Genomic DNA, 14,439 nt, shown 5'->3' with positions numbered 1-14,439 from the left:
TTGTTGTCTGTCTTTTTTAATTTATCCACTCTAGTAGATATATAGAGATATCTCATTAATTCTCATTTTCCTAATGATTAAAATGAATATCTCTTTAAGTACTCATCAGCCATCTGCATATCTTCTCTTGTAACATGTATAGTAAAATCTTTTGCCCATTTTCATCAACTGACAAGTGGGTAAAAAAGTTGTAGTACATGAATATAATGGAATATTAGCCACAAAAAAGAATGAAATCTTCGTATTTGTGCAGCATGGATAGACCTAGAGGTTATCATGCTAAGTAAACTAAGCCAGATGGAGAAAGACAAATACCATATGATATCATTTGTATGTGGAATCTAAATAAGAACATAAATGAACAGACAAAGGAGAAACAGAATTATACAGAGAACGAACTGATCGAGGCCAGACAGGAGGGGTGTTGGGGGATGGGATAAAGAGGTAATGGGATTAAGGAGTACTACCCTGTTTCCCCGAAAATAAGACAGTGTCTTATACTAATTTTTGCTCCCAAAGATGCACTAGGTCTTATTTTCAGGGAATGTCTTATTTTTCCATGAAGAAGAATACAGTACACATTTATTGTTAAATGAAAATTAAGGAAATTTATTACCTGTATACGGTACGGTGGTACGGTAGTTCTCAACACAAACCAGACAAACTGTGAATCCTACAGTATCAAGAATTTACTCATTTATTCAATGACAATCATGTCATCATCTTTTGGAACATCATTATAACAATCCAATTCCTGAATTTCCTGGTAAATTTCTTGTGACTCCATTTCAGAATCAGTGGACCAAATCCCTCATGTTTAGCCTAGGGGGGGCCTTATTTTCGGGGGGATGCCTTATATTTCACTCAGAAGGAAACCTGTAAGTAGGTCTTATTTTTGGAGGATTCTTATTTTCAGGGAAACATGGTAGTTGGTACTTACAAGATAGCATGGATATAAGGTACAACATAGGGAATATAGTTAATAACATTGTAATAATTATCTGTGGTGCTTGGTAGGCACTTGAATTATCAGAGGGATTGCTTTGTAACCTATATGAATGTCTACTGGCTCTGCTGTGCACCTGAAACTAATACAGAAGTGCTGAATGCAAGCTGTAATTGAAAAATAAAATTTTAAAAATATTTTGCCCATTCTTAAAATTAGATTGTCTTCTTCTTATTCATTTGTGAGAATGCTTTAAATTTTTGGATACAATTTTTGAACATATGATTTGCAAATATTTTCCCCATATCTTGCTTGTTCTTTTATTTTCTTTTTACTTCAAAAGTGTCCTTTCAAATGCAAAACTTTAAAATTTTTACAAAGCCCCATTTATTACTATTTTCTTTTATGGATGGTGCTTTTAGGGTCATATCAAAAACTCCTTGATTAACCCAAGGCAAAGTTTTTATCATAGTTTTATTCTAAGAAGTTTTATAGTTTTAATACCATTTGTTGGGGGAAGAAACACTCACAAACACCAACCTATTTTTTCCACATTGAATTGTTGAAAATAAATGGTAGATAAATAAAAGATTCTATTTCTGCACTTTCAGTTCTGTCCCATTTATCTATATTACATATCAGATGTAGATTCTATATGCCCATTCTTAAATCAACACCACATTGACTGGATTATTCTAGTTTTATATAATAGTAAGTTTTGAAAATGGGTAGTATAAATCCCCCAAATTTGTTCTTATTTTCATTTTTTGTTATTGTCATTCCTTTGCATTTCTGTATACATTTTAATATAAGCTTACCAACTTCTTTCTTTGCAAAGAAACAAGCAAGCAAACAAACAAACAGACCCTGCTGAGATTTTGACAGGAATGCATTGAATCTATATATTATTTTTGGAGAAATGCCATTTTTAACAATGTTGAATCTTCTAATACCTGAACATTTTAAAGGATGCTGTTTAATTCCCAAATATTTGGGAATTTCCCAGATTTTGTTATTATTGTTGTTTTATTATTTAACTAGATGTCCGGTGCATAAAATTCATGCATGGGGTCAGGGTCCCCTCAACCCAGCCTGCACTCTCTCCAATCTGGGACTTCTCAGGGGATGTCTGACTGCCAGTTTAGGCCCGATCCCAGGAATAATGCCTAAACCAACAGTCAGACATCTTTCTTACAACCCGGAACTGCTGGTTCCTAATTGCTCACCTGCCTGCCTGCCTGATTGCCCCTAACTGCTTCTGCTGCTAGCCTGATCACCCCTAACCACTTCTGCCTGCCAGCCTGATAGCCCCCAACTGTCTCCTTCCCCCCCCTCCCGCTGGCCTGGTCACCCCAAACTTCCCCCCTTTTCTGACCTGGTCACTCCTAACTGCTTCCCCCTACTTCCCCCCGCCAGCCTGGTTGCCTTTTACTGCACCACCTACCAGCCTGGATGCTCCCAACTGGCCCCCCTGCTGGCCTGGTTGCCCCACACAGCCTGCTGTTCAGTCATTTGTAGCTCACTAACCCCTCTGCTATCCTGGTTGCCCCATGTAACCTGCTGTTCTGTCATCTGTCAGGTTGTTTCAGTCGTGATGGGCACTGGCTTTTTATATATTAGGATTCCTTTGTAGTCAGATGCCATACTTTGTATAATTTCAATTATTTTGAACTTATTGAAATTTGTTTTATGATTCAGTATCTGGTCTTTCCTGAAGAATGGTCCAGGTGTGCTGGACACCAGAAATAGTATTAGAGATAATTTTAGTATTTGCTAATAATAAAATGGTTGCCCATTTGGCAGCAGAATATATATAATTTTCAAGCACACTTGAAATATTCTATAGAAAAGACAATATAGTAAGCCATAAAGTCTCAACAAACATTAAAAGATTGAAATCATACAAAGTATGGTGTCTAACCATAAAAAATTATAGTATCAGACAAAATAAAGATTGAGAGATACTCACATACACACACACACACACACACACACTCAGAGATACAATGTTAGTGATGTCAAATTGTTGATAGAATTATTCAACTCTTCTATATTCTTGCCGACTTATTGCTTAATGATTTAAAAATTACTGAGTGAGATGTTAAAACCTTTAATTATTATTATTAAATTTAAATTTATCCTTTTAATTATATATCATGTTTTTCTTTATGAATTGTGAGGTTGGTATTTCTTATATCTTTCTTATGTATTGACCATTTTATTATTATGAAATATTTTTAATTTTTTCTACTATTTCTGGTTTTGAAGTCTATGTTGTCTGATATTAATAGAACCACTCTAATTCTTTTGTAAATACTGTTTCAATGTTATATATTGTAAAGGATCCCCTGGGAAGACACATGGACATTCTTTAGATTGTTGTTGGCTAGGCCAGGGACATTGGCGGAGTCATGTCAGTTGCACCCCTGCCCTGGCAGTGCAGAGGTGCTGTCAATTCCTGGCTTGCCTTTGTCCGGGTTCCGGAAGAGGGCTTTGAGATGTGGAACTTGTCTGGCACTGGAGAGGAAGGAGTGTGTGGGACCTGGGCCCTCCCAGGCTCTTTTGGTCTTGGGTTAAATAGATGTGCTGTGTGGCTCAGGTGAATTGTCTCTCTCCAGCAGAGGAGGTCAGCGACCCACCCGGGATTGAGCTTGAACCTACTTCTGCATCAACTCTCTTCATTTCATTAGTTCTCAATCTTCGGACACCTCTACAAAGAACCAATTTCATCTCTCTTTCTGTGCTGGCCATGGAAAAGGGAGATTCCCGCCGCATCAGGCCCCGCAATATATTTTTCCAACCTTTTTTATAAAAATATTTTTATTAATTTCAAAGAGGAAGGGAGAGGGAGAAAGAAATAGAAACATCAATGATGAGAGATAATCATGGATCAGCTGTCTCCTGTACACCCCCATTATGGATTGAGCCCACAACCTGGGCATGTGTCCTCACCAGGGATCAAACTGTGACCTCCTGGTTTATAGGTCAATACTCAACCACCTAGCCACATGGGCTGGGCTGAATATATTTTTGAGCAGTATAATTTTCTATTTAGTTTAACCATGTTTGCGTATTATTTTGCCTAAATTTTTGAAGAATAGTTTGCTTGATTTAGCACTATTGGTTAAGTTTTTTTTGTTTTTTGTTTTTCCCCAGTTCTTTGAATATGCCATTCCACTGTCTTCTGGCTTCTACTGTTTCAGATCAGAAGTCAGCCATTTTCATATTGATATTCGTGTATGTAACACATCATTGTTCTTTCCCTTCTTACAAGATTTTTCTTTGTTTTAACTTTTAAGACTTAGATGTTGTGTCTAGGTGTGAATTTCTTTGTGTTTATTCCATTTAGAAATTTTTGTGCTTCTTGTACCAGTAGATTAAATATTTTTATCAGGTTTTATAAATCTTATGCCACTATATCTTCAAATGTGGTGGGTTTTTTTTTTTGTTTGTTTGTTTGTTTTGTTTTTTTCTGTCCCTTTATATCTCTTCTTTCCTGCAAATCCCATTACATAAATATTGTAATGGACATTTAGTGCAGACATTTAATGCTGTTCCACAGGTTTCTGATGAATTGTTCATTTACCTTCATTTTTATTTTCTCTCTGTCCTTCAGATTGGTCATTTCTATTGATTTATCTTCATGTTCACAGATTCTTCCATCTTGCATCTGCTATTGAGCTCTGAGCTCCTCTGGTGAACTTTTCATTTGAATTATGTTTTTCAGCATCAGAATTTTATTTTTGCTTTTTAATAATACATCTGTGTCCTAATTAAAAATCTCTATTCATTGGTGTCACTCTTTTCTTTCAGCACTGCTTTCTTCAGTTCTTTAAACATATTTATAGTAGCTGTTTTAAGTCTTTGTTTGTTAAATCCAGCATTTGAGGACACCAAATAGTTTCCATTGATTGCTTTATATATTACATATAAGTTATATTTTACTGTTAACTTGTCTGCCATAAGTTTTTTTGTTGTTGAAAACTGGGCATTCTGGGTAACCTTTTGCAGTAACTCTGGATTCTGATCTCCCTGGTCCTCAAAGGCTGTTGTTGGTATTTAATTTGTTTGTATTATAACTTATTTTGGCTAAATCTGGGAAGCCTGCAGCATATGGACACTGATGTCTCAGCTCAGATTTGTTTTAAATATTCTTACTTTTATTTATAAACTTGCCTTTTTAAAATTCACCCTTGTGTCTTCATGGTGGCATAGTGAACAGCCAATGGTTTCACATAGCCACAAGCTAGAACACCTAAGATTCCTGCTATTCTTTCCTTAAAATCATCAGGTGTTTTTGTTTTGTTTTAAGTATAAACACTTCTGACATTGTCATGTGCTTTTTGTTGATTTTCAGAATACTGAAATGATTGTGTGTGGGTGTGTTTTTTTCAATTTTATTCTTTATTGCTTTGTGGATATAATTTTTTCTCATTTCCCTACTCAGCCATTGATGACAGTCCTCTCTTCCACAGAGAACTGTTTGCTTGACGAATACAGCTGTAAAATGGCTTTGCCTACATCTGACTCTCACTTCTGAGCCTTTTTGCAAGTTCTTCAGATTATTCACTTAGGCCCTCCCAATGCAAATTCTCTGATGTGGGCTGTGCATTCTCTTCCTTTCAGCTACTTCTCTCCCTGGGGCCCACTTGCTGATTCTTCTCAATAGCGTGGCCCCATGATTCTTCCAGGTAGTCCCCTTCGGATAAGATCTCAAATAGCTTCTGGCTCACTTTCTTTCCCATGTGGCCCACATATGGTCCTCGGGAAACATGTATTAATCCCTGTCCTAGCAAGCTCAGCCAGTGCCAGCCTTCCCAATAAAGCAATTACTCTCCTTTGATCCACACAAAATTAATTCACCATCTGGCTCCTGCCCTCTTGATTTCTAGGCTGCAGTCTGACACTGTCCACATTCCCAACTTTGGGGAGGCTTTAGTGAGGTCCTTGAGTCATCACCCTTGAGCCGTTCTCACTGTATGTGCGAAGAGAAAGAATTGTGGGGCAGGTCTCTCAAGGAAATCCTCCTCACAGCGTTCTTTCTCAACTTCCACACTTCTAATTCTCTTTATAGGAAGAGGTTTTTTAGGGGCATAAAACCGGTTCCTAGATATTTCCTTTTGAAAATCTGCTTCTCAACGCTGAAACATTCTTTTAGAATTTCTTATCTATCGCATCTCCCTTCTTCATTAAAAATTCCAATTCAGCATCCCCTTACGCTTGTGTTTATTTTTAGAGCCTTCTCTGGATCCTTTAGACTAAACAATGTTTCTTAAAGTTACGGGATGTTCACAGATGTTATGTGAAAAATGGGTCTTGAGAGGAAATCACTGTGCTAAGCAAAGTTAGGCAAATCTCTTATGCCATGAGCCTTCTCAGAAGCTTTAATATGCTAATAGGCACTGTGAAGCTCCGAGGTGTGTGTGTGTGTGTGTAATATACAGTTTTTATCAAACTTCTTGGGTCTTGAGGCACACTCCCCTACATTTTTGGCAAGCCGTTTAAAGAGGTTTGCATCCTGCAGAACACATTTTGGAACATTGGCCTGGGAAGTATCTGTGGAAAGAGAAGGTGTTTTCCTGCTCATCCAGAGTGCTCCCGAAGGCAGGCCACGTGCAATTGCCTTTCCCCTGCTCCCAACCACAGCGATTCTTTTATTTGCTTAACCTGAGTGTCCTAGAGCTTGGCTGCATGGTCTTTCCACTAGACCAGTGGTCAGCCAACCACGGCTCGTGAGCCCTTGAGTGTGGCTCTTCCACAAAATACCAAGGCTTGGGAGAGTCTATTTTGAAGAAGTGGTGTTAGAAGAAGTTTAAGTTTAAAAAATCTGGCTCTCGAAAGAAATTTAAATCGTTGTACTGTTGATATTTGGTTCTGTTGACTGATGAGTTTGCCGACCGCTGCACTAGGCCAAGTTCCTTATTGATAGGAATCCCATCCTATTCATCTTTGCATTTCCAGGGCTTAAACCCAGGACTCAGCAGGAATGAATGAAAAACAGCATTAAGAGGAGGGTTTCTTGCTGCTGCTTCTGTTGTTGTTGTTTTTTGTTTGTTTGTTTGTTTGTTTGTTCTTAAAGTAAAACATTAATAATAATAAAAACTCTAAACGTGGGTCTTAAACCACATATGTACAGCAATCAAACAATTCTATTGGGTGTTTATGAAACTCCCCGTGTTTATGAAACAATCTGTGTGTATTAATATCTGTAGGAGGGTTCATTCAGTGCACAAATGCACTGTGCTCTTTCCCAGGGCACCCCGGGTGGGGTTTCTTTTTCTGTATATCTGCATGTGATTGTGTACACACAGCTGAGGAGGCGAGTTGCTGAGAACTTTCCAAAAGAAATGAATGGGATAAAACAGATTGTCAAGTCACTGAGTGGTAATTAAGAACAGACTCCTAACATCATCACGTTACCATTTTTAAGAAATTTTCCTTTAAAAGACAAAACCACGGAATGATGAAACATGTCATGCTTCCACTGAAGTGCCCGTAGTCTTACACAAGTCCTTGCTCAGTGGCACACAAACATACATGACAGCCCAAAATCACACATACCTGAAGATTATAAGGGGTCTCAAAAGTATTTTTAATGGAGAAAAGTGTGTGTATGTGTGTGTGTGTGTGTGTGTGTGTGTGTGTGAGAGAGAGAGAGAGAGAGAGAGAGAGAGAGAGAGAGAGAGGGAGGAGGGGGGCGCGGTAGGGAGTGGGTAGAAAGATTTACTCACCCTCACCCTCCATATAAACAGCTGGGAAGATGTCTTTCTCCCAAATGTTTCAAAATAGAATTTCACCCTGGAGCTGACTGGGGAGCTTGGCCCTGAGCTTTATTTTTCAAAGGGTTCGAGCTACTGAAAAGGGACTCCAGCGGGACTTTGTAGGCAGCCATGGCTGTGCAAGAACTCTGGCTCCAGAAATAACACCAGCAGCTGTGGCTACCAGTGGCATGTCCTTCCCCAGCCTGGGATCTTCGGCTCTGATCACACATGGGGGGAGAGGGGGGAGAAGAAGGAAAGCAGGGAAGACAGGGGGTTATGAAGGAATTCCACCCCCTTTCCCACCCACTCAAGCACTCTTCACACTGTGTGACATTCCATCCCGCATCTGGCCAGGTGCGTGTCTTACTGGCCTGTGGGGGGCGGGGGTAGCACATGCCAGATTAGACACACGCGTGGCCTGCCTCGCTATGGGGGTGGAGGGCTGCCGCCACTATGTCCCAGGATTGTGTGTCTTGTGGTTAAACACTTAGGGTTTTGACGTAGACGAGACGGCAGAGCCGACCCTCAGAGCTGCTGCAAACAACCTGAGAAGGCTTCTGAAACATTCAGCCCTGCGCCTCGGAAGGAGATGGCCTTTACAGGGGCAATTTTCCAATTGCTGCCTATTTGGTGTGGTCATGTCTGAGCCAGGGGAGGTTTCTTAACTCCAGGCAAAGATATTTACAGAGAGCTGGATGCCAGGAACCTGGTGGATTGTACACTGATGTGAAGCACATTCTTGGTATTAACGAACAGAGGAGCCGTGTGTGTTGGGGGTGGACCGGGAAAATGGCAAAGGGGGGAAAGGCCTATGAGAATGGCCATCGGTGAGGTACCAATACTGTGATGCAGTCCTCACTTTGGCACCATGGGATGGATCCTCCTGTTAATCCATATCTCTCAGGGAAGCCACAGGATGCTCTTACTCAGCTGCAAGAGCCAGAGCTGGGGTGAGAAGCCGGCTTCTTGGAGCCCGTGTGCTGAGAGGCCTTCCCACTGCACTTCACACACCACGGTGGTGAGAACTCAAGACCTCTTAATCAACCCTTCACATCCCACTGATAGGTCCTTCCCAGGGGGCGGGGGGAGAAACGTGTGGGCGCTCTGGTCTCTTTTTTTATTCGTATCCTTGGACATTACTGTCAGATAACAGAAGTCCAGAGATTTCCCTAAACAATGGAGATCACTACCTTTTATTCTAAGTGAGGGAAGCAGGATCCGGCCCATGATCCTCCCGGGTGGCATGTCTGTACGGAACTGGGTCCAACTCAGAACAAGCTTTTTTCGTCTTCACGGCACTGACAGGGCCCTTGACAAATTTTGAAGCATCCCTGAGCAGAACCTACGGGGCAGCAGGTTGATTCTGACAGGCCAAGGGCTGAGTGAGAATGAACACACAGTTCAAGTGTTCCTCCCCCTCCCCAGTTTCAGAGGAACTCACAGAGTCAGGGACTTTTACTCTGTTTTGACTCACTGGGCTGTTCAACAAGTCTTTGGGATGGAGCAATCTTCATCCCACGTTATTGATAAGGAATGCTGCATTCTCTCCAGAGAAACAGAGCCCACGGGATGTGTGTGTGCAAAAAGATAGATATTTTAGATGATAGATAGGTAGATAGAGACTTATTTCAAACAGCTGGCTCATGCAATTTGGAAGCTTGATGAATCCAAAATCTGATGGGTAAGATGGCAGGCAGGAGGCCCAGTGAAAGGTTGCAGTTCCAGTCTAAAGGCCATCTGCTGGCAGAATTCTGGAGGCCAGTCTTTGCTCTATTAAGGTCTTTGACTGATTGAGTGAGGCCCATCCTATTATGGAGATTCACCAATTTAACTGTTAATCTCACCAAAAAAAACAACAACTCACAGAAACGTTCAGAATAACGTTTGACCAAAATGCCTGGGCACCATATGAGCCAAGTTGATACATCAAATTAACCGTCACAAACACTGAGCTTCAAGAAGTCTCCTCCCAGCTCCCAAACGGAGGTTGCACAATGAGAGGAAAACCTGGGGATTCAACCAAGGTCTCTGATCATAATACTTGAGTTCTTTTTATGGTCTTCACGCCCCATGTTAGTAAAGCAAAGAAAAATCCATTACTCATGGAGAGCTTCCTATTGGTTGGATGGCATACTCAAGGGATTCTCATTTATTCATCAGAAGGGCTTCACTGAATGTTCCCAAGGTCCATGGAAGGTGGACCAGGAGCTGTACCTTTGGGAAGTCAGTAAGGAGGGGCCATTGTGAAGCCACTTCTCCCCACGGAAAGGCTGTACCTTGGAAGCATGTGTTAGCTTTGGAAGCCAGGACAAGCTTGGTGAACTATTTGAGAACCCCCTCTCCCCCCAACCCTCCATTGCACAGGCAACATTTCCAGGTGAGCCGTGTGCTGCGCACAGTCTATGTTCAGGGCTATTACTGGTACATGCAGGTGACTGACAGGTGAAGAAAGATGGAGAATTAGGTGATGCCCCTACCCCTACAGCAGGACTCTGTGTGACAGAGTTTGGGGTAGGGGTGACTCAGATAATCTTGGAAGGAGTTCATGGACGTTTCAGGGCTCATCAGCTTCGAAAACAGCCCCTCAGCACTGAGACCCATGCATTTGATGAGCTTCACCTGCCCGTCTTCCCAAGGGACCCTGAGTAAGCTCACCTTGGCAGGGATGGAGCCTCCCCTCTCCCAGACCTGGCACGATCGGTGGCCCAGCCTCCCTTCTGTTCCTGTCTTCCCAGTGCTCCTCACCCACCACCTCTAAGTCTCTGGCCCTATCTCACCTCGACTTTACATCCTCCCTTTCTCCCACTTTGCCTGAAATGCGTTCATGAGGATATTATAAAAGGAGTTAATTCTAAAAGGGGCTAATGAGGATATTCTATTTCTCATTAGGCCTGCCTCTTCATTTCTTTTTGGTCCGTTGCTGCCGATTTCTATTAACGCCACTTCATTTCTGGATGATAGGAACGATTAGATTGGCCTGTGGTGTGATTCCAAGGGAGCATGATCACGCCATATCTCCTGATACTAGATGTTAGTCAGTCTTAAAACCTGCTTACGCTATAGTAACTTTCCTGCATCCTTTTATTTTTCAAAAATAATTAAAAATAGAGATCCTGTATTTAATACTTGCCTTCTGCTGGGCATTGTAGACCACAGTTGGAAAAGTGGGATTCGAGTTGAGAGGAAAGTGTGGTTAGAGTATAGATTTGGGCACAGAGACCAGAGTTGAGTTTCCCATATGGTCTAGCCCATGGTGGAATTCAGGAGAACTGAACAAATTCACAGAGGAGGATCTGTGACACTCGGAGGACAGCCAATGGCAGATGCCTGGGGAACATCAACATCTCAGTGGGAAGAGAAGGCTCAGGAGAGAAACTGCACAAGGGAAGTGGTGGTGATGGGATGACATCCCTGATGAAAGTACTTCAAGAAAGGGGTGGGCCAAGCATTTCAAAGGGAGAGAAAGAGTGACAAGACTGGGTTCACCTGAAAGGCCAACTGTGGGGATTCAAGCTAGGATATGAGGAGGTAGCTGGAAGGGGAGGGGGACTCGGGAAGACAGTGGACTAAACTTAATTCCCACACAGACTGTGGCACTTTCCAGTTTCAGAATTTACTTGCAATCTGATTCATCTTGGTTGAATTAAACAGAATCCATGCCAATTTAGTAGGAATAAGTGTTCTTCGTTGGCCTTTGTTGTTGTGTTATTAAAGATGTTGCAGAAAATTCATGGAATTCGAGTCAGAGAAATTAGGTTAGGGTCAAAGGTCCTTTATTTACTGACTCTGATCTGGGGCAGAACATGTGTCAGATCCAGCTTCTGTGTGTGTGTGTGTGTGTGTCTATCTTTGTGTGTATCTGTGTATGAAGAAGTAATAGTGATATCTCCTGCAGTTGTGAGGTTCAGAGAAGACATATGTGAATAGTCTTTGAAAACTATAGAGAATGATACCAGTGCATGACATGTAAAATATCATTGTCATACCTGTAAGCTAATGCACAGAATTGATCCCAATAGTATATTTTGGTGGACCGATGGGAGCATGTCAGGAAAGATTATATTTGGCTGTAAAAAAAAACAAAACAACAACAACAACCTAACAAACAAACAAAAACACACAGAACAGAAGACTCAACTATAATAACTGAAACACATAGGAGTTTATTTTTGTCACCTAACAAGAAGTCAGAAGAAGGTGCAGCCCTTTGCAGATGCCTCCTAGCACCCAGGCTCCTCCCACCTTCCTGCTCCACCTTCCTTAAGTGAGTGGCTTTTGTTCCCAAGGTTGCAAGATGGCTGCTGTATCTCCAGGCATCATGTCTCTGTTCCAAGAGAGAAGAAATAGGGGCAGGACAATGAAGGGATGCCAAGGTGTTGAAGGGGCATGCCGCCTGAATCTGACTTTTTCTGAAAGAGTTTTGTGGCAACTGACTCCTGCCTTCTGCACAACAACCTCTCTTGGCCAGAACTGGGTTTCATAGCTCTCCCCAGTCGCCAGGGAGCCTGGGACAGTGAATACTATAGACTTCCAGTTTTTTTTATTGAGGAAGCTAAGGGAGAAGGGATTGGCCGATGGCGTTTGGAAGCCACCTTGCAATGTCTACCTCAGAGCAGAACTTGCCTTGCCAATAGAACCCTGATGTGAGGAAGGGGAAAGACATGGCAGTGAGTATAAAGCTCAGGAGGGCGCCTGGCACTGGCCACGCAGCAGGGCTCCGGCCCTCTGTGGCTTGGATCAAAACATCTTGGCTGTCCCCCACCAAGAGGCCCAGTCCCCAAGACCTGGCCCCTTCTGGCGATCAGCCCTCACCAGCCGCTGCCAAAGGGGTAAACACATTCCAAGTCCGTGAGTCCCCACTGCATTGTAACTGGTTGAGGCACACACACGCCCACCCCATCTGGGCTAACAGAAAGCTCACTGGAGTTGTGATGGCTTAGTGATGATGTGCAGTTATCTTTGCTCGTCCTAGCATGGGGAGCTGAATACCTACACACTTAGGTTATCTCCCTGCACAAGCCATTTGCATCTTGTGCATTGCTTTCATGTTCCTTCTCCAATTCCTGGGAACCAGGAAGGCCCGAGCCTTACATTCTCTTTTTCTGTATTCTGGAAGCAGGGCCCTTATACCCAGCCATTCCCCTAAGACCCTTCAGCTCGGTGGAGAAAGAGAAACCACCAGAATCCAGACGTGGATACCCAGAAAGCTCTACAGGGGCCATCACCCAGCGTGAGTGCCTCCTGGGATTGTGGGGGGAATAAGATCAAAATTCACCTTGAGAATGGTGCCAGGCTTGGGGCAGACAGCCACTCCTGACCAAGGCAACTCCAGTGCAGCCCAGATGGGTCACAATCACATGTAAGAAGAAGAAGAAAAAAAAGGTGATTTTAAAAAGTATGAATAAGAGCTATTGTAAACGGCTCACACTCTGTATATAAGCAGCGAAGTAAGATGAATTGACTGGCACTGAGTTGGAAAAGCTAGACAGAGGCAGGGAGTGTGGAACATAATTTTATAAAAATAAACCTTTTTTTCCCTTTTACATACACACTCCCAAAGAAGAAATGGAAAAGTTGTTAGGGTGTGGACCAGGGCTTCTAATTAGCTGTTCTGTTCTGCCTGATTTATCTCTTTTCTTGCCCTGGCACCTTCCTGGACTTACTGTCCTACAGGGACCCTTTGCCTTTGGGGATGGAACGGGCATCCCCCCCCCAGACCGAACCCCGCAGCAGGCTCAGAGCAGGTCTTTGCACCAGATGCCCCAGGGAAGAGCTGGGAGAAACCCATGGCCAGGTCGCCACTGTTGCCTCCCTGACCCTAACATGTTTCCAAAACAGAGGGAGCCCTGCGAAGGCTCCTTGCCAGAGTAGGAAACAGCTACCCTCATTGTGTGCCTCGCCCCTGCAGGCTCCCCCTCCTCCTTCCCTTTTCCCTCCTCCTCCCCTCCCCCCTTTCTGCCTGCAAGTGTGAAAATTACAAATCCCAAGGAACCGCAATCAGAACTCTACCTAGGGGAAATTCAGAGTATCCCGGCCATAAATATCCCGCTCCAAGACGCCTGACGTCAGAGCGGGGCGGGCGGGGAGGGAGGCCGGCCAGGCGGGGAGGCGGCGGTTCCTCCGGACACGGCGGAGACGGGGCGAGGAGCAGCGAAGAGCAGAGAGCGAGCGCGCCGGCCGAGGGGTCCGGGCTGCGGAGCGGCGCCCGCGCGGGGACCTCGGAGTAAGTGCCGCCGCCGCCCGGCCTGCGGGGCTCGCGTCCCTCCCGGGGTGGGGACCCGGCGGGGGCGGCTCTCTGCGAGATCTTCCCCACTCTCTACCCCTAACTTTCCTCCCGGTAAAGCGGGGCGCGGTGGAGGCAGAGCTGTCTGTTTTGTCTCCAAAGTGCTGCGGAGCGGGCTCCCGGGGCCTGCGCGCGGGGCCCTGTGCGTGTGTGCATGTCTGTGGGCATCAGCACATCTGGACACGGAAAAGGTCTTCGGGAAACTTTTTTTTAAAAAAGTGTTTTTGTGGCTCTGGAATCGGATTCCTTGCTGCCACAAGTGGACAAACTTAGCCGGTGCCCCCCAAACAGAACTTTGTGGGGGGTGGCCTGTCCTGGGTCGGTCTGTGCCTGCCTTGGGGGGTTTAACTCTTCAGGAGCTCGGCTCCTCGGCCCCCCCCACTCCCCTCCCCAGCAAGCCTGGCCTCTGGCCCGCGGGCAGGGCAGGGGGCGGCTGTCCTGGCTCTCAG

The 14,439-nt window shown here is 43.9% G+C and overlaps 1 protein-coding gene across 2 annotated transcripts in view; it reads left to right on the top strand.

The window, feature by feature from the left end:
* Positions 1-13,823: 13,823 nt before the first annotated feature.
* DAAM2 (dishevelled associated activator of morphogenesis 2) overlaps positions 13,824-14,439 on the top strand; it is a 106,027-nt gene continuing 105,411 nt past the window's right edge. For both annotated transcript variants that reach the window (XM_036415351.2, XM_036415349.2), the window contains exon 1: positions 13,824-13,930. The gene's annotated coding sequence lies outside the window, so the exon portion shown is untranslated. The remainder of the gene's footprint in view (positions 13,931-14,439) is intronic.

The sequence above is a fragment of the Pipistrellus kuhlii genome, unplaced genomic scaffold, assembly GCF_014108245.1.
Source record: "Pipistrellus kuhlii isolate mPipKuh1 unplaced genomic scaffold, mPipKuh1.p scaffold_m20_p_5, whole genome shotgun sequence".
NCBI classification, from domain to species: domain Eukaryota; kingdom Metazoa; phylum Chordata; class Mammalia; order Chiroptera; family Vespertilionidae; genus Pipistrellus; species Pipistrellus kuhlii.
The sequence above is the reverse complement of the archived record's forward strand: the minus strand, read 5'-3'. Positions and strand labels throughout refer to the sequence as shown.